Genomic DNA, 20,605 nt, shown 5'->3' on the forward strand with positions numbered 1-20,605 from the left:
ACTCAAACCCTCAATCTTCTGATTTGAAGTCAGACGCCTTATCCATTAGGCCACGCAGTCTATGTGATACATACCTATTTGACATCATAGAGACTTTGCTATGCAACAATAGACATCAAATTGTGAACCTGTCCGAATGAGGAAAGCTAGGGATTTTTAACAAGTACAAAGATACTCTTTCCTTCAATCTTGCGATGCAGATTCAGACACAATAATTCTCAGGCCTTTCAGTCTTAGATTATTAAAGTTGAACAACAATGTCCAAGCTTTTCAAAGCAACAAGACCAATGCCTTATTGAGGGAAATTGCAAACATGTTCAAATTTGCTGAGCTAATGAAATTAAACAACCACGAAGGGACTCGAATACTCAATCTTCTGATTTGAAGTCAGACGCCTTATCCATTAGGCCACGCAGTCTATGTGATTACATCCCTATTTGACATCATAGAGACTTTGCTATGCAACAATAGACATCAAATTGTGAACCTGTCCGAATGAGGAAAGCTAGTGATATTTTACAAGTACGTAAAGACTATGTCCCTCAATCTTGCGATGCAGATTCAGACACAATATTTCTCAGGCCTTGCAATTATTAAAGATGAATAACAATGTCTTAGCTTTTCAAAGCAACAAGATTTCCCTTATTTCTGGGAAATTGCAAACATGTCCATATTAGCTGATTTAATGACATTAAACGACCACGAAAATGCTTCAAAACCTCAATTTTCTGTTTCGAAGTAAGACGCCTTATCCACGAGGCAACACCTTCTACTCCATATTCTCTGATATGACATCAAACAGACGTTGCTTAGCAACAACAGACATCAAAATTGTGAACCTATCCGAATGAGGAAAGCTAGTGATATTTTACAAGTACGTAAAGACTATGTCCCTCAATCTTGCGATGCCGAATCAGACACAATATTTCTCAGGCCTTTCAGTCTTAGATTATTAAAGTTGAACAACAATGTCCAAGCTTTTCAAAGCAACAAGACCAATGTCTTATTTGAGGGAAATTGCAAATTATGTTCAAATTTGCTGAGCTAATGGAATTAAACAACCACGAAGGGACTCGAACCCTCAATCTTCTGATTCGAAGTCAGACGCCTTATCCATTAGGCCACGCAGTCTATGTGATACATACCTATTTGACATCATAGAGACTTTGCTATGCAACAATAGACATCAAATTGTGAACCTGTCCGAATGAGGAAAGCTAGGGATTTTTAACAAGTACAAAGATACTCTTTCCTTCAATCTTGCGATGCAGATTCAGACACAATAATTCTCAGGCCTTCAGTCTTAGATTATTAAAGTTGAACAACAATGTCCAAGCTTTTCAAAGCAACAAGACCAATGCCCTTATTGAGGGAAATTGCAAACATGTTCAAATTTGCTGAGCTAATGAAATTAAACAACACGAAGGGACTCGAATACTCAATCTTCTGATTTGAAGTCAGACGCCTTATCCATTAGGCCACGCAGTCTATGTGATTACATCCCTATTTGACATCATAGAGACTTTGCTATGCAACAATAGACATCAAATTGTGAACCTGTCCGAATGAGGAAAGCTAGTGATTTTTAACAAGTACAAAGATACTATTTCCTTCAATCTTGCGATGCAGATTCAGACACAATATTTCTCAGGCCTTTCAGTCTTAGATTATTAAAGTTGAACAACAATGTCCAAGCTTTTCAAAGCAACAAGACCAATGCCTTATTGAGGGAAATTGCAAACATGTTCAAATTTGCTGAGCTAATGAAATTAAACAACCACGAAGGGACTCAAACCCTCAATCTTCTGATTTGAAGTCAGACGCCTTATCCATTAGGCCACGCAGTCTATGTGATACATACCTATTTGACATCATAGAGACTTTGCTATGCAACAATAGACATCAAATTGTGAACCTGTCCAATGAGGAAAGCTAGGGATTTTTAACAAGTACAAAGATACTCTTTCCTTTCAATCTTGCAATGCAGATTCAGACACAATATTTCTCAGGCCTTTCAGTCTTAGATTATTAAAGTTGAACAACAATGTCCAAGCTTTTCAAAGCAACAAGATCAATGCCCTATTGAGGGAAATTGCAAACATGTTCAAATTTGCTGAGCTAATGAAATTAAACGACCACGAAGGGACTCAAACCCTCAATCTTCTGATTTGAAGTCAGACGCCTTATCCATTAGGCCACGCAGTCTATGTGATACATACCTATTTGACATCATAGAGACTTTGCTATGCAACAATAGACATCAAATTGTGAACCTGTCCGAATGAGGAAAGCTAGGGATTTTTAACAAGTACAAAGATACTCTTTCCTTCAATCTTGCGATGCAGATTCAGACACAATAATTCTCAGGCCTTTCAGTCTTAGATTATTAAAGTTGAACAACAATGTCCAAGCTTTTCAAAGCAACAAGATCAATGCCCTTATTGAGGGAAATTGCAAACATGTTCAAATTTGCTGAGCTAATGAAATTAAACAACCACGAAGGGACTCAACCCTCAATCTTCTGATTGAAGTCAGACGCCTTATCCATTAGGCCACGCAGTCTATGTGATACATACCTATTTGACATCATAGAGACTTTGCTATGCAACAATAGACATCAAATTGTGAACCTGTCCGAATGAGGAAAGCTAGGATTTTTAACAAGTACAAAGATACTCTTTCCTTCAATCTTGCGATGCAGATTCAGACACAATAATTCTCAGGCCTTTCAGTCTTAGATTATTAAAGTTGAACAACAATGTCCAAGCTTTTCAAAGCAACAAGACCAATGCCTTATTGAGGGAAATTGCAAACATGTTCAAATTTGCTGAGCTAATGAAATTAAACAACCACGAAGGGACTCGAACCCTCAATCTTCTGATTTGAAGTCAGACGCCTTATCCATTAGGCCACGCAGTCTATGTGATACATCCCTATTTGACATCATAGAGACTTTGCTATGCAACAATAGACATCAAATTGTGAACCTGTCCGAATGAGGAAAGCTAGGGATTTTTAACAAGTACAAAGATACTCTTTCCTTTCAATCTTGCAATGCAGATTCAGACACAATATTTCTCAGGCCTTTCAGTCTTAGATTATTAAAGTTGAACAACAATGTCCAAGCTTTTCAAAGCAACAAGATCAATGCCCTATTGAGGGAAATTGCAAACATGTTCAAATTTGCTGAGCTAATGAAATTAAACGACCACGAAGGGACTCAAACCCTCAATCTTCTGATTTGAAGTCAGACGCCTTATCCATTAGGCCACGCAGTCTATGTGATACATACCTATTTGACATCATAGAGACTTTGCTATGCAACAATAGACATCAAATTGTGAACCTGTCCGAATGAGGAAAGCTAGGGATTTTTAACAAGTACAAAGATACTCTTTCCTTCAATCTTGCGATGCAGATTCAGACACAATAATTCTCAGGCCTTTCAGTCTTAGATTATTAAAGTTGAACAACAATGTCCAAGCTTTTCAAAGCAACAATATCAATGCCCTATTGAGGGAAATTGCAAACATGTTCAAATTTGCTGAGCTAATGAAATTAAACAACCACGAAGGGACTCGAAACCCTCAATCTTCTGATTTGAAGTCAGACGCCTTATCCATTAGGCCACGCAGTCTATGTGATACATACCTATTTGACATCATAGAGACTTTGCTATGCAACAATAGACATCAAATTGTGAACCTGTCCGAATGAGGAAAGCTAGGATTTTTAACAAGTACAAAGATACTCTTTCCTTCAATCTTGCGATGCAGATTCAGACACAATAATTCTCAGGCCTTTCAGTCTTAGATTATTAAAGTTGAACAACAATGTCCAAGCTTTTCAAAGCAACAAGACCAATGCCCTATTGAGGGAAATTGCAAACATGTTCAAATTTGCTGAGCTAATGAAATTAAAACCACGAAGGGACTCGAACCCTCAATCTTCTGATTTGAAGTCAGACGCCTTATCCATTAGGCCACGCAGTCTATGTGATTACATACCTATTTGACATCATAGAGACTTTGCTATGCAACAATAGACATCAAATTGTGAACCTGTCCGAATGAGGAAAGCTAGGGATTTTTAACAAGTACAAAGATACTCTTTCCTTCAATCTTGCGATGCAGATTCAGACACAATAATTCTCAGGCCTTTTAGTCTTAGATTATTAAAGTTGAACAACAATGTCCAAGCTTTTCAAAGCAACAAGATCAATGCCCTATTGAGGGAAATTGCAAACATGTTCAAATTTGCTGAGCTAATGAAATTAAACGACCACGAAGGGACTCAAACCCTCAATCTTCTGATTTGAAGTCAGACGCCTTATCCATTAGGCCACGCAGTCTATGTGATACATCCCTATTTGACATCATAGAGACTTTGCTATGCAACAATAGACATCAAATTGTGAACCTGTCCGAATGAGGAAAGCTAGTGATTTTTAACAAGTACAAAGATATTTCCTTCAATCTTGCGATGCAGATTCAGACACAATATTTCTCAGGCCTTGCTTAATTATTAAAGATGAATAACAATGTCTTAGCTTTTCAAAGCAACAAGATTTCCCTTATTTCTGGGAAATTGCAAACATGTCCATATTAGCTGATTTAATGACATTAAACGACCACGAAAATGCTTCAAAACCTCAATTTTCTGTTTCGAAGTAAGACGCCTTATCCACGAGGCAACACCTTCTACTCCATATTCTCTGATATGACATCAAACAGACATGCTTAGCAACAATAGACATCAAAATTGTGAACATATCCGAATGAGGAAAGCTAGTGATATTTTACAAGTACGTAAAGACTATGTCCCTCAATCTTGCGATGCAGAATCAGACACAATATTTCTCAGGCCTTTCAGTCTTAGATTATTAAAGTTGAACAACAATGTCCAAGCTTTTCAAAGCAACAAGACCAATGCCCTATTGAGGGAAATTGCAAACATGTTCAAATTTGCTGAGCTAATGAAATTAAACAACCACGAAGGGACTCGAACCCTCAATCTTCTGATTTGAAGTCAGACGCCTTATCCATTAGGCCACGCAGTCTATGTGATACATACCTATTTGACATCATAGAGACTTTGCTATGCAACAATAGACATCAAATTGTGAACCTGTCCGAATGAGGAAAGCTAGGGATTTTTAACAAGTACAAAGATACTCTTTCCTTCAATCTTGCGATGCAGATTCAGACACAATATTTCTCAGGCCTTTCAGTCTTAGATTATTAAAGTTGAACAACAATGTCCAAGCTTTTCAAAGCAACAAGACCAATGCCCTATTGAGGGAAATTGCAAACATGTTCAAATTTGCTGAGCTAATGAAATTAAACAACCACGAAGGGACTCGAACCCTCAATCTTCTGATTTGAAGTCAGACGCCTTATCCATTAGGCCACGCAGTCTATGTGATACATACCTATTTGACATCATAGAGACTTTGCTATGCAACAATAGACATCAAATTGTGAACCTGTCCGAATGAGGAAAGCTAGGGATTTTTAACAAGTACAAAGATACTCTTTCCTTCAATCTTGCGATGCAGATTCAGACACAATAATTCTCAGGCCTTCAGTCTTAGATTATTAAAGTTGAACAACAATGTCCAAGCTTTTCAAAGCAACAAGACCAATGCCTTATTTGAGGGAAATTGCAAACATGTTCAAATTTGCTGAGCTAATGAAATTAAACAACCACGAAGGGACTCGAATACTCAATCTTCTGATTTGAAGTCAGACGCCTTATCCATTAGGCCACGCAGTCTATGTGATACATCCCTATTTGACATCATAGAGACTTTGCTATGCAACAATAGACATCAAATTGTGAACCTGTCCGAATGAGGAAAGCTAGTGATTTTTAACAAGTACAAAGATACTATTTCCTTCAATCTTGCGATGATGATTCAGACACAATATTTCTCAGGCCTTTCAGTCTTAGATTATTAAAGTTGAACAACAATGTCCAAGCTTTTCAAAGCAACAAGACCAATGCCTTATTTCAGGAAATTGCAACATGTTCAAATTTGCTGAGCTAATGAAATTAAACAACCACGAAGGGACTCAAACCCTCAATCTTCTGATTTGAAGTCAGACGCCTTATCCATTAGGCCACGCAGTCTATGTGATACATACCTATTTGACATCATAGAGACTTTGCTATGCAACAATAGACATCAAATTGTGAACCTGTCCGAATGAGGAAAGCTAGGGATTTTTAACAAGTACAAAGATACTCTTTCCTTCAATCTTGCGATGCAGATTCAGACACAATAATTCTCAGGCCTTTCAGTCTTAGATTATTAAAGTTGAACAACAATGTCCAAGCTTTTCAAAGCAACAAGATCAATGCCCTATTATTGAGGGAAATTGCAAACATGTTCAAATTTGCTGAGCTAATGAAATTAAACAACCACGAAGGGACTCGAACCCTCAATCTTCTGATTCGAAGTCAGACGCCTTATCCATTAGGCCACGCAGTCTATGTGATACATACCTATTTGACATCATAGAGACTTTGCTATGCAACAATAGACATCAAATTGTGAACCTGTCCGAATGAGGAAAGCTAGGGATTTTTAACAAGTACAAAGATACTCTTTCCTTCAATCTTGCGATGCAGATTCAGACACAATAATTCTCAGGCCTTTCAGTCTTAGATTATTAAAGTTGAACAACAATGTCCAAGCTTTTCAAAGCAACAAGATCAATGCCCTATTGAGGGAAATTGCAAACATGTTCAAATTTGCTGAGCTAATGAAATTAAACGACCACGAAGGGACTCAAACCCTCAATCTTCTGATTTGAAGTCAGACGCCTTATCCATTAGGCCACGCAGTCTATGTGATACATACCTATTTGACATCATAGAGACTTTGCTATGCAACAATAGACATCAAATTGTGAACCTGTCCGAATGAGGAAAGCTAGGGATTTTTAACAAGTACAAAGATACTCTTTCCTTCAATCTTGCGATGCAGATTCAGACACAATAATTCTCAGGCCTTTTAGTCTTAGATTATTAAAGTTGAACAACAATGTCCAAGCTTTTCAAAGCAACAAGATCAATGTCTTATTTGAGGGAAATTGCAAACATGTTCAAATTTGCTGAGCTAATGAAATTAAACAACCACGAAGGGACTCGAACCCTCAATCTTCTGATTCGAAGTCAGACGCCTTATCCATTAGGCCACGCAGTCTATGTGATACATACCTATTTGACATCATAGAGACTTTGCTATGCAACAATAGACATCAAATTGTGAACCTGTCCGAATGAGGAAAGCTAGGGATTTTTAACAAGTACAAAGATACTCTTTCCTTCAATCTTGCGATGCAGATTCAGACACAATAATTCTCAGGCCTTTCAGTCTTAGATTATTAAAGTTGAACAACAATGTCCAAGCTTCAAAAAGCAACAAGACCAATGCCCTTATTTGAGGGAAATTGCAAACATGTTCAAATTTGCTGAGCTAATGAAATTAAACAACACGAAGGGACTCGAATCAGACTCAATCTTCTGATTAAAGAAGTCAGACGCCTTATCCATTAACCAAACAGTCTAGCTGTGATTACATCAAAACCTATTTGACATCATAGAGACTTTGCTATGCAACAATAGACATCAAATTGTGAACCTGTCCGAATGAGAAAGCTAGGGATTTTTAACAAGTACAAAGATACTCTTTCCTTCAATCTTGCGATGCAGATTCAGACACAATAATTCTCAGGCCTTTCAGTCTTAGATTATTAAAGTTGAACAACAATGTCCAAGCTTTTCAAAGCAACAGACCAATGCCTTATTGAGGGAAATTGCAAACATGTTCAAATTTGCTGAGCTAATGAAATTAAACAACCACGAAGGGACTCGAACCCTCAATCTTCTGATTTGAAGTCAGACGCCTTATCCATTAGGCCACGCAGTCTATGTGATACATCCCTATTTGACATCATAGAGACTTTGCTATGCAACAATAGACATCAAATTGTGAACCTGTCCGAATGAGGAAAGCTAGTGATTTTTAACAAGTACAAAGATATGTCTTTCCTTCAATCTTGCGATGCAGATTCAGACACAATATTTCTCAGGCCTTCAGTCTTAGATTATTAAAGATGAATAACAATGTCTTAGCTTTTCAAAGCAACAAGATTTCCCTTTGGGAAATTGCAAACATGTCCATATTAGCTGATTTAATGACATTAAACGACCACGAAAATGCTTCAAAACCTCAATTTTCTGTTTTGAAGTAAGACGCCTTATCCACGAGGCAACACCTTCTACTCCATATTCTCTGATATGACATCAAACAGACTTTGCTTAGCAACAATAGACATCAAATTGTGAACCTGTCCGAATGAGGAAAGCTAGGATTTTTAACAAGTACAAAGATACTCTTTCCTTCAATCTTGCGATGCAGATTCAGACACAATAATTCTCAGGCCTTTCAGTCTTAGATTATTAAAGTTGAACAACAATGTCCAAGCTTTTCAAAGCAACACGACCAATGTCTTATTTCGGGAAATTGCAAACATGTTCAAATTTGCTGAGCTAATGAAATTAAACAACCACGAAGGGACTCGAACCCTCAATCTTCTGATTCGAAGTCAGACGCCTTATCCATTAGGCCACGCAGTCTATGTGATACATACCTATTTGACATCATAGAGACTTTGCTATGCAACAATAGACATCAAATTGTGAACCTGTCCGAATGAGGAAAGCTAGGGATTTTTAACAAGTACAAAGATACTCTTTCCTTCAATCTTGCGATGCAGATTCAGACACAATAATTCTCAGGCCTTTCAGTCTTAGATTATTAAAGTTGAACAACAATGTCCAAGCTTTTCAAAGCAACAAGACCAATGCCCTATTGAGGGAAATTGCAAACATGTTCAAATTTGCTGAGCTAATGAAATTAAACAACCACGAAGGGACTCGAATACTCAATCTTCTGATTTGAAGTCAGACGCCTTATCCATTAGGCCACGCAGTCTATGTGATTACATCCCTATTTGACATCATAGAGACTTTGCTATGCAACAATAGACATCAAATTGTGAACCTGTCCGAATGAGGAAAGCTAGTGATTTTTAACAAGTACAAAGATACTCTTTCCTTCAATCTTGCGATGCAGATTCAGACACAATATCTCAGGCCTTCAGTCTTAGATTATTAAAGATGAATAACAATGTCTTAGCTTTTCAAAGCAACAAGATTTGCCTTATTTCTGGGAAATTGCAAACATGTCCATATTAGCTGATTTAATGACATTAAACGACCACGAAAATGCTTCAAAACCTCAATTTTCTGTTTCGAAGTAAGACGCCTTATCCACGAGGCAACACCTTCTACTCCATATTCTCTGATATGACATCAAACAGACATGCTTAGCAACAATAGACATCAAAATTGTGAACATATCCGAATGAGGAAAGCTAGTGATATTTTACAAGTACGTAAAGACTATGTCCCTCAATCTTGCGATGCCGAATCAGACACAATATTTCTCAGGCCTTTCAGTCTTAGATTATTAAAGTTGAACAACAATGTCCAAGCTTTTCAAAGCAACAAGACTAATGTCTTATTTTGGGAAATTGCAAATATGTTCAAATTTGCTGAGCTAATGAAATTAAACAACCACGAAGGGACTCAATCAATCTTCTGATTCGAAGTCAGACGCCTTATCCATTAGGCCACGCAGTCTATGTGATACATACCTATTTGACATCATAGAGACTTTGCTATGCAACAATAGACATCAAATTGTGAACCTGTCCGAATGAGGAAAGCTAGGGATTTTTAACAAGTACAAAGATACTCTTTCCTTCAATCTTGCGATGCAGATTCAGACACAATAATTCTCAGGCCTTTCAGTCTTAGATTATTAAAGTTGAACAACAATGTCCAAGCTTTTCAAAGCAACAAGACCAATGTCTTATTTGGGAAATTGCAAACATGTTCAAATTTGCTGAGCTAATGAAATTAAACAACCACGAAGGGACTCGAACCCTCAATCTTCTGATTCGAAGTCAGACGCCTTATCCATTAGGCCACGCAGTCTATGTGATACATACCTATTTGACATCATAGAGACTTTGCTATGCAACAATAGACATCAAATTGTGAACCTGTCCGAATGAGGAAAGCTAGGGATTTTTAACAAGTACAAAGATACTCTTTCCTTCAATCTTGCGATGCAGATTCAGACACAATAATTCTCAGGCCTTTTAGTCTTAGATTATTAAAGTTGAACAACAATGTCCAAGCTTTTCAAAGCAACAAGATCAATGCCCTATTGAGGGAAATTGCAAACATGTTCAAATTTGCTGAGCTAATGAAATTAAACAACCACGAAGGGACTCAAATACTCAATCTTCTGATTTGAAGTCAGACGCCTTATCCATTAGGCCACGCAGTCTATGTGATTACATCCCTATTTGACATCATAGAGACTTTGCTATGCAACAATAGACATCAAATTGTGAACCTGTCCGAATGAGGAAAGCTAGGGATTTTTAACAAGTACAAAGATACTCTTTCCTTCAATCTTGCGATGCAGATTCAGACACAATAATTCTCAGGCCTTTCAGTCTTAGATTATTAAAGTTGAACAACAATGTCCAAGCTTTTCAAAGCAACACGACCAATGTCTTATTGAGGAATTGCAAACATGTTCAAATTAGCTTAGCTAGTGAAATTAAACAACCACGAAGGGACTCGAACCCTCAATCTTCTGATTCGAAGTCAGACGCCTTATCCATTAGGCCACGCAGTCTATGTGATACATACCTATTTGACATCATAGAGACTTTGCTATGCAACAATAGACATCAAATTGTGAACCTGTCCGAATGAGGAAAGCTAGGGATTTTTAACAAGTACAAAGATACTCTTTCCTTCAATCTTGCGATGCAGATTCAGACACAATAATTCTCAGGCCTTTCAGTCTTAGATTATTAAAGTTGAACAACAATGTCCAAGCTTTTCAAAGCAACAAGATCAATGCCCTATTGAGGGAAATTGCAAACATGTTCAAATTTGCTGAGCTAATGAAATTAAACAACCACGAAGGGACTCGAACCCTCAATCTTCTGATTTGAAGTCAGACGCCTTATCCATTAGGCCACGCAGTCTATGTGATACATCCCTATTTGACATCATAAGACTTTGCTATGCAACAATAGACATCAAATTGTGAACCTGTCCGAATGAGGAAAGCTAGGGATTTTTAACAAGTACAAAGATACTCTTTCCTTCAATCTTGCGATGCAGATTCAGACACAATAATTCTCAGGCCTTTCAGTCTTAGATTATTAAAGTTGAACAACAATGTCCAAGCTTTTCAAAGCAACAAGACCAATGCCCTTATTGAGGGAAATTGCAAACATGTTCAAATTTGCTGAGCTAATGAAATTAAACAACCACGAAGGGACTCAAACCCTCAATCTTCTGATTTGAAGTCAGACGCCTTATCCATTAGGCCACGCAGTCTATGTGATACATACCTATTTGACATCATAGAGACTTTGCTATGCAACAATAGACATCAAATTGTGAACCTGTCCGAATGAGGAAAGCTAGGGATTTTTAACAAGTACAAAGATACTCTTTCCTTCAATCTTGCGATGCAGATTCAGACACAATAATTCTCAGGCCTTCAGTCTTAGATTATTAAAGTTGAACAACAATGTCCAAGCTTTTCAAAGCAACAAGACCAATGCCTTATTTAGGGAAATTGCAAACATGTTCAAATTAGCTGAGCTAATGAAATTAAACACCCACATCAAGGGACTCTATGCAACAATACTCAATCTTCGAATGAGGAAAGCTAGTGATATTTAACAAGTCAGAGAGCCTTTTCCATTATGGTCAGACACAATATTTCTCAGGCCTTGCAATTATTAAAGATGAATAACAATGTCTTAGCTTTTCAAAGCAACAAGATTTCCCTTATTTCTGGGAAATTGCAAACATGTCCATATTAGCTGATTTAATGACATTAAACGACCACGAAAATGCTTCAAAACCTCAATTTTCTGTTTCAAGTAAGACGCCTTATCCACGAGGCAACACCTTCTACTCCATATTCTCTGATATGACATCAAACAGACATTAGCAACAATAGACATCAAAATTGTGAACCTATCCGAATGAGGAAAGCTAGTGATTTTTACAAGTACAAAGACTATGTCCTTCAATCTTGCGATGCAGAATCAGACACAATATTTCTCAGGCCTTTCAGTCTTAGATTATTAAAGTTGAACAACAATGTCCAAGCTTTTCAAAGCAACAAGACCAATGCCTTATTTGAGGAAATTGCAAACATGTTCAAATTTGCTGAGCTAATGAAATTAAACAACCACGAAGGGACTCGAACCCTCAATCTTCTGATTCGAAGTCAGACGCCTTATCCATTAGGCCACGCAGTCTATGTGATACATACCTATTTGACATCATAGAGACTTTGCTATGCAACAATAGACATCAAATTGTGAACCTGTCCGAATGAGGAAAGCTAGGGATTTTTAACAAGTACAAAGATACTCTTTCCTTCAATCTTGCGATGCAGATTCAGACACAATAATTCTCAGGCCTTTTAGTCTTAGATTATTAAAGTTGAACAACAATGTCCAAGCTTTTCAAAGCAACAAGACCAATGCCTTATTGAGGGAAATTGCAAACATGTTCAAATTTGCTGAGCTAATGAAATTAAACAACCACGAAGGGACTCGAACCCTCAATCTTCTGATTTGAAGTCAGACGCCTTATCCATTAGGCCACGCAGTCTATGTGATTACATACCTATTTGACATCATAGAGACTTTGCTATGCAACAATAGACATCAAATTGTGAACCTGTCCGAATGAGGAAAGCTAGGGATTTTTAACAAGTACAAAGATACTCTTTCCTTCAATCTTGCGATGCAGATTCAGACACAATATTTCTCAGGCCTTTCAGTCTTAGATTATTAAAGTTGAACAACAATGTCCAAGCTTTTCAAAGCAACAAGATCAATGCCCTATTGAGGGAAATTGCAAACATGTTCAAATTTGCTGAGCTAATGAAATTAAACAACCACGAAGGGACTCGAACCCTCAATCTTTGATTGAAGTCAGACGCCTTATCCATTAGGCCACGCAGTCTATGTGATACATACCTATTTGACATCATAGAGACTTTGCTATGCAACAATAGACATCAAATTGTGAACCTGTCCGAATGAGGAAAGCTAGGGATTTTTAACAAGTACAAAGATACTCTTTCCTTCAATCTTGCGATGCAGATTCAGACACAATAATTCTCAGGCCTTTCAGTCTTAGATTATTAAAGTTGAACAACAATGTCCAAGCTTTTCAAAGCAACACAAGACCAATGCCTTATTTGAGGGAAATTGCAAACATGTTCAAATTTGCTGAGCTAATGAAATTAAACAACCACGAAGGGACTCGAACCCTCAATCTTCTGATTCGAAGTCAGACGCCTTATCCATTAGGCCACGCAGTCTATGTGATACATACCTATTTGACATCATAGAGACTTTGCTATGCAACAATAGACATCAAATTGTGAACCTGTCCGAATGAGGAAAGCTAGGGATTTTTAACAAGTACAAAAAGATACTCTTTCCTTCAATCTTGCGATGCAGATTCAGACACAATAATTCTCAGGCCTTTTAGTCTTAGATTATTAAAGTTGAACAACAATGTCCAAGCTTTTCAAAGCAACAAGACCAATGCCCTATTGAGGGAAATTGCAAACATGTTCAAATTTGCTGAGCTAATGAAATTAAACAACCACGAAGGGACTCGAAACCCTCAATCTTCTGATTTGAAGTCAGACGCCTTATCCATTAGGCCACGCAGTCTATGTGATTACATACCTATTTGACATCATAGAGACTTTGCTATGCAACAATAGACATCAAATTGTGAACCTGTCCGAATGAGGAAAGCTAGGGATTTTTAACAAGTACAAAGATACTCTTTCCTTCAATCTTGCGATGCAGATTCAGACACAATAATTCTCAGGCCTTTCAGTCTTAGATTATTAAAGTTGAACAACAATGTCCAAGCTTTTCAAAGCAACAAGACCAATGTCTTATTTCGGGAAATTGCAAACATGTTCAAATTTGCTGAGCTAATGAAATTAAACAACCACGAAGGGACTCGAACCCTCAATCTTCTGATTCGAAGTCAGACGCCTTATCCATTAGGCCACGCAGTCTATGTGATACATACCTATTTGACATCATAGAGACTTTGCTATGCAACAATAGACATCAAATTGTGAACCTGTCCGAATGAGGAAAGCTAGGGATTTTTAACAAGTACAAAGATACTCTTTCCTTCAATCTTGCGATGCAGATTCAGACACAATAATTCTCAGGCCTTGCAGTCTTAGATTATTAAAGATGAACAACAATGTCCAAGCTTTTCAAAGCAACAAGACCAATTCCCTTATTTCTGGGAAATTGCAAACATGTCCATATTAGCTGATTTAATGACATTAAACGACCACGAAAATGCTTCAAAACCTCAATTTTCTGTTTGAAGTAAGACGCCTTATCCACGAGGCAACACCTTCTACTCCATATTCTCTGAATGACATCAAACAGAATGCTTAGCAACAATAGACATCAAATTGTGAACCTGTCCGAATGAGGAAAGCTAGGGATTTTTAACAAGTACAAAGATACTCTTTCCTTCAATCTTGCGATGCAGATTCAGACACAATAATTCTCAGGCCTTTCAGTCTTAGATTATTAAAGTTGAACAACAATGTCCAAGCTTTTCAAAGCAACAAGACCAATGCCTTATTTGAGGGAAATTGCAAACATGTTCAAATTTGCTGAGCTAATGGAATTAAACAACCACGAAGGGACTCGAACCCTCAATCTTCTGATTTGAAGTCAGACGCCTTATCCATTAGGCCACGCAGTCTATGTGATACATACCTATTTGACATCATAGAGACTTTGCTATGCAACAATAGACATCAAATTGTGAACCTGTCCGAATGAGGAAAGCTAGGGATTTTTAACAAGTACAAAGATACTCTTTCCTTCAATCTTGCGATGCAGATTCAGACACAATAATTCTCAGGCCTTGCAGTCAATTAGATGAATGAACAACAATGTCCAAGCTTTTCAAAGCAACAAGATTTGCCTTTTTGGGAAATTGCAAACATGTCCATATTAGCTGATTTAATGACATTAAACGACCACGAAAATGCTTCAAAACCTCAAGAAGTAAGACGCCTTATCCACGAGGCAACACCTTCTACTCCATATTCTCTGATATGACATCAAACAGACGTTGCTTAGCAACAATAGACATCAAAATTGTGAACCTATCCGAATGAGGAAAGCTAGTGATATTTTACAAGTACAAAAAGACTATTCCCTCAATCTTGCGATGCTGAATCAGACACAATATTTCTCAGGCCTTTCAGTCTTAGATTATTAAAGTTGAACAACAATGTCCAAGCTTTTCAAAGCAACAAGACCAATGCCTTATTTGAGGGAAATTGCAAACATGTTCAAATTTGCTGAGCTAATGAAATTAAACAACCACGAAGGAACTCGAACCCTCAATCTTCTGATTTGAAGTCAGACGCCTTATCCATTAGGCCACGCAGTCTATGTGATACATCCCTATTTGACATCATAGAGACTTTGCTATGCAACAATAGACATCAAATTGTGAACCTGTCCGAATGAGGAAAGCTAGTGATTTTTAACAAGTACAAAGATACTCTTTCCTTCAATCTTGCGATGCAGATTCAGACACAATATTCTCAGGCCTTTCAGTCTTAGATTATTAAAGTTGAACAACAATGTCCAAGCTTTTCAAAGCAACAAGACCAATGCCTTATTGAGGGAAATTGCAAACATGTTCAAATTTGCTGAGCTAATGAAATTAAACGACCACGAAGGGACTCAAACCCTCAATCTTCTGATTTGAAGTCAGACGCCTTATCCATTAGGCCACGCAGTCTATGTGATACATACCTATTTGACATCATAGAGACTTTGCTATGCAACAATAGACATCAAATTGTGAACCTGTCCGAATGAGGAAAGCTAGGGATTTTAACAACAAGTACAAAGATTCTTTCCTTCAATCTTGCGATGCAGATTCAGACACAATAATTCTCAGGCCTTCAGTCTTAGATTATTAAAGTTGAACAACAATGTCCAAGCTTTTCAAAGCAACAAGACCAATGCCTTATTTGAGGGAAATTGCAAACATGTTCAAATTTGCTGAGCTAATGAAATTAAACAACCACGAAGGGACTCAACCCTCAATCTTCTGATTCGAAGTCAGACGCCTTATCCATTAGGCCACGCAGTCTATGTGATTACATACCTATTTGACATCATAGAGACTTTGCTATGCAACAATAGACATCAAATTGTGAACCTGTCCGAATGAGGAAAGCTAGGGATTTTTAACAAGTACAAAGATACTCTTTCCTTCAATCTTGCGATGCAGATTCAGACACAATAATTCTCAGGCCTTTCAGTCTTAGATTATTAAAGTTGAACAACAATGTCCAAGCTTTTCAAAGCAACAAGACCAATGCCTTATTTGAGGGAAATTGCAAACATGTTCAAATTTGCTGAGCTAATGAAATTAAACAACCACGAAGGGACTCGAACCCTCAATCTTCTGATTCGAAGTCAGACGCCTTATCCATTAGGCCACGCAGTCTATGTGATACATACCTATTTGACATCATAGAGACTTTGCTATGCAACAATAGACATCAAATTGTGAACCTGTCCGAATGAGGAAAGCTAGGGATTTTTAACAAGTACAAAGATACTCTTTCCTTCAATCTTGCGATGCAGATTCAGACACAATAATTCTCAGGCCTTTCAGTCTTAGATTATTAAAGTTGAACAACAATGTCCAAGCTTTTCAAAGCAACAAGACCAATGCCCTATTGAGGGAAATTGCAAACATGTTCAAATTTGCTGAGCTAATGAAATTAAACAACCACGAAGGGACTCGAACCCTCAATCTTCTGATTTGAAGTCAGACGCCTTATCCATTAGGCCACGCAGTCTATGTGATACATACCTATTTGACATCATAGAGACTTTGCTATGCAACAATAGACATCAAATTGTGAACCTGTCCGAATGAGGAAAGCTAGGGATTTTTAACAAGTACAAAGATACTCTTTCCTTCAATCTTGCGATGCAGATTCAGACACAATAATTCTCAGGCCTTTCAGTCTTAGATTATTAAAGTTGAACAACAATGTCCAAGCTTTTCAAAGCAACAAGATCAATGCCTTATTTGAGGGAAATTGCAAACATGTTCAAATTTGCTGAGCTAATGAAATTAAACAACCACGAAGGGACTCGAAACCCTCAATCTTCTGATTTGAAGTCAGACGCCTTATCCATTAGGCCACGCAGTCTATGTGATTACATACCTATTTGACATCATAGAGACTTTGCTATGCAACAATAGACATCAAATTGTGAACCTGTCCGAATGAGGAAAGCTAGGGATTTTTAACAAGTACAAAGATACTCTTTCCTTCAATCTTGCGATGCAGATTCAGACACAATAATTCTCAGGCCTTTTAGTCTTAGATTATTAAGTTGAACAACAATGTCCAAGCTTTTCAAAGCAACAAGATCAATGCCTTATTGAGGGAAATTGCAAACATGTTCAAATTTGCTGAGCTAATGAAATTAAACAACCACGAAGGGACTCGAACCCTCAATCTTCTGATTTGAAGTCAGACGCCTTATCCATTAGGCCACGCAGTCTATGTGATTACATACCTATTTGACATCATAGAGACTTTGCTATGCAACAATAGACATCAAATTGTGAACCTGTCCGAATGAGGAAAGCTAGTGGATTTTTAACAAGTACAAAGATACTCTTTCCTTCAATCTTGCGATGCAGATTCAGACACAATATTTCTCAGGCCTTTCAGTCTTAGATTATTAAAGTTGAACAACAATGTCCAAGCTTTTCAAAGCAACAAGACCAATGTCTTATTTTGGGAAATTGCAAACATGTTCAAATTTGCTGAGCTAATGAAATTAAACAACCACGAAGGGACTCGAACCCTCAATCTTCTGATTTGAAGTCAGACGCCTTATCCATTAGGCCACGCAGTCTATGTGATACATACCTATTTGACATCATAGAGACTTTGCTATGCAACAATAGACATCAAATTGTGAACCTGTCCGAATGAGGAAAGCTAGGGATTTTTAACAAGTACAAAGATACTCTTTCCTTCAATCTTGCGATGCAGATTCAGACACAATAATTCTCAGGCCTTTCAGTCTTAGATTATTAAAGTTGAACAACAATGTCCAAGCTTTTCAAAGCAACAAGATCAATGCCCTATTGAGGGAAATTGCAAACATGTTCAAATTTGCTGAGCTAATGAAATTAAACAACCACGAAGGGACTCGAACCCTCAATCTTCTGATTCGAAGTCAGACGCCTTATCCATTAGGCCACGCAGTCTATGTGATTACATACCTATTTGACATCATAGAGACTTTGCTATGCAACAATAGACATCAAATTGTGAACCTGTCCGAATGAGGAAAGCTAGGGATTTTTAACAAGTACAAAGATACTCTTTCCTTCAATCTTGCGATGCAGATTCAGACACAATAATTCTCAGGCCTTTCAGTCTTAGATTATTAAAGTTGAACAACAATGTCCAAGCTTTTCAAAGCAACAAGACCAATGCCCTATTGAGGGAAATTGCAAACATGTTCAAATTTGCTGAGCTAATGAAATTAAACAACCACGAAGGGACTCGAATACTCAATCTTCTGATTTGAAGTCAGACGCCTTATCCATTAGGCCACGCAGTCTATGTGATACATCCCTATTTGACATCATAGAGACTTTGCTATGCAACAATAGACATCAAATTGTGAACCTGTCCGAATGAGGAAAGCTAGTGATATTTTACAAGTACGTAAAGACTATGTCCCTCAATCTTGCGATGCCGAATCAGACACAATATTTCTCAGGCCTTGCAATTATTAAAGATGAATAACAATGTCTTAGCTTTTCAAAGCAACAAGATTTCCCTTATTTCTGGGAAATTGCAAACATGTCCATATTAGCTGATTTAATGACATTAAACGACCACGAAAATGCTTCAAAACCTCAATTTTCTGTTTCGAAGTAAGACGCCTTATCCACGAGGCAACACCTTCTACTCCATATTCTCTGATATGACATCAAACAGACATGCTTAGCAACAATAGACATCAAAATTGTGAACATATCCGAATGAGGAAAGCTAGTGATATTTTACAAGTACGTAAAGACTATGTCCCTCAATCTTGCGATGCCGAATCAGACACAATATTTCTCAGGCCTTTCAGTCTTAGATTATTAAAGTTGAACAACAATGTCCAAGCTTTTCAAAGCAACAAGACCAATGTCTTATTGAGGGAAATTGCAATTATGTTCAAATTTGCTGAGCTAATGAAATTAAACAACCACGAAGGGACTCAAACCCTCAATCTTCTGATTCGAAGTCAGACGCCTTATCCATTAGGCCACGCAGTCTATGTGATACATACCTATTTGACATCATAGAGACTTTGCTAGCAACAATAGACATCAAATTGTGAACCTGTCCGAATGAGGAAAGCTAGGGATTTTTAACAAGTACAAAGATACTCTTTCCTTCAATCTTGCGATGCAGATTCAGACACAATAATTCTCAGGCCTTTTAGTCTTAGATTATTAAAGTTGAACAACAATGTCCAAGCTTTTCAAAGCAACAAGATCAATGCCCTATTGAGGGAAATTGCAAACATGTTCAAATTTGCTGAGCTAATGAAATTAAACAACCACGAAGGGACTCGAACCCTCAATCTTCTGATTTGAAGTCAGACGCCTTATCCATTAGGCCACGCAGTCTATGTGATACATACCTATTTGACATCATAGAGACTTTGCTATGCAACAATAGACATCAAATTGTGAACCTGTCCGAATGAGGAAAGCTAGGGATTTTTAACAAGTACAAAGATACTCTTTCCTTCAATCTTGCGATGCAGATTCAGACACAATAATTCTCAGGCCTTTCAGTCTTAGATTATTTAGTTGAACAACAATGTCCAAGCTTTTCAAAGCAACAAGACCAATGCCTTATTGAGGGAAATTGCAAACATGTTCAAATTTGCTGAGCTAATGAAATTAAACAACCAACGACATCAAAGGGACTCGAACCCTCAATCTTCTGATTCGATGAAGTCAGACGCCTTATCCATTAGGCCACGCAGTCTATGTGATTACATACCTATTTGACATCATAGAGACTTTGCTATGCAACAATAGACATCAAATTGTGAACCTGTCCGAATGAGGAAAGCTAGGGATTTTTAACAAGTACAAAGATACTCTTTCCTTCAATCTTGCGATGCAGATTCAGACACAATAATTCTCAGGCCTTTCAGTCTTAGATTATTAAAGTTGAACAACAATGTCCAAGCTTTTCAAAGCAACAAGATCAATCAATCCCTATTTCAGGGAAATTGCAAACATGTTCAAATTTGCTGAGCTAATGAAATTAAACAAC

The 20,605-nt window shown here is 37.5% G+C and overlaps 12 non-coding genes across 12 annotated transcripts; all 12 read right to left on the bottom strand.

Moving 5' to 3' along the window:
* Positions 1 to 1,058: 1,058 nt before the first annotated feature.
* On the bottom strand, positions 1,059 to 1,131 carry trnar-ucg. The gene has a single exon. It is a non-coding gene; the product is annotated as a tRNA-Arg (tRNA).
* A 5,289-nt stretch (positions 1,132 to 6,420) lies between these two features.
* On the bottom strand, positions 6,421 to 6,493 carry trnar-ucg. Its single transcript has one exon. It is a non-coding gene; the product is annotated as a tRNA-Arg (tRNA).
* Positions 6,494 to 7,137: 644 nt separating this feature from the next.
* Positions 7,138 to 7,210, bottom strand: trnar-ucg. The gene has a single exon. It is a non-coding gene; the product is annotated as a tRNA-Arg (tRNA).
* A 1,363-nt stretch (positions 7,211 to 8,573) lies between these two features.
* Positions 8,574 to 8,646, bottom strand: trnar-ucg. The gene has a single exon. It is a non-coding gene; the product is annotated as a tRNA-Arg (tRNA).
* Positions 8,647 to 9,998: 1,352 nt separating this feature from the next.
* On the bottom strand, positions 9,999 to 10,071 carry trnar-ucg. The gene has a single exon. It is a non-coding gene; the product is annotated as a tRNA-Arg (tRNA).
* Positions 10,072 to 10,713: 642 nt separating this feature from the next.
* On the bottom strand, positions 10,714 to 10,786 carry trnar-ucg. Its single transcript has one exon. It is a non-coding gene; the product is annotated as a tRNA-Arg (tRNA).
* A 1,581-nt stretch (positions 10,787 to 12,367) lies between these two features.
* trnar-ucg lies at positions 12,368 to 12,440 on the bottom strand. The gene has a single exon. It is a non-coding gene; the product is annotated as a tRNA-Arg (tRNA).
* A 1,003-nt stretch (positions 12,441 to 13,443) lies between these two features.
* Positions 13,444 to 13,516, bottom strand: trnar-ucg. The gene has a single exon. It is a non-coding gene; the product is annotated as a tRNA-Arg (tRNA).
* Positions 13,517 to 14,163: 647 nt separating this feature from the next.
* On the bottom strand, positions 14,164 to 14,236 carry trnar-ucg. The gene has a single exon. It is a non-coding gene; the product is annotated as a tRNA-Arg (tRNA).
* Positions 14,237 to 16,652: 2,416 nt separating this feature from the next.
* Positions 16,653 to 16,725, bottom strand: trnar-ucg. Its single transcript has one exon. It is a non-coding gene; the product is annotated as a tRNA-Arg (tRNA).
* Positions 16,726 to 18,446: 1,721 nt separating this feature from the next.
* Positions 18,447 to 18,519, bottom strand: trnar-ucg. Its single transcript has one exon. It is a non-coding gene; the product is annotated as a tRNA-Arg (tRNA).
* A 995-nt stretch (positions 18,520 to 19,514) lies between these two features.
* trnar-ucg lies at positions 19,515 to 19,587 on the bottom strand. The gene has a single exon. It is a non-coding gene; the product is annotated as a tRNA-Arg (tRNA).
* Positions 19,588 to 20,605: the final 1,018 nt, after the last annotated feature.

The sequence above is a fragment of the Oncorhynchus gorbuscha genome, unplaced genomic scaffold (assembly GCF_021184085.1).
Source record: "Oncorhynchus gorbuscha isolate QuinsamMale2020 ecotype Even-year unplaced genomic scaffold, OgorEven_v1.0 Un_scaffold_579, whole genome shotgun sequence".
Lineage (NCBI taxonomy): Eukaryota > Metazoa > Chordata > Actinopteri > Salmoniformes > Salmonidae > Oncorhynchus > Oncorhynchus gorbuscha.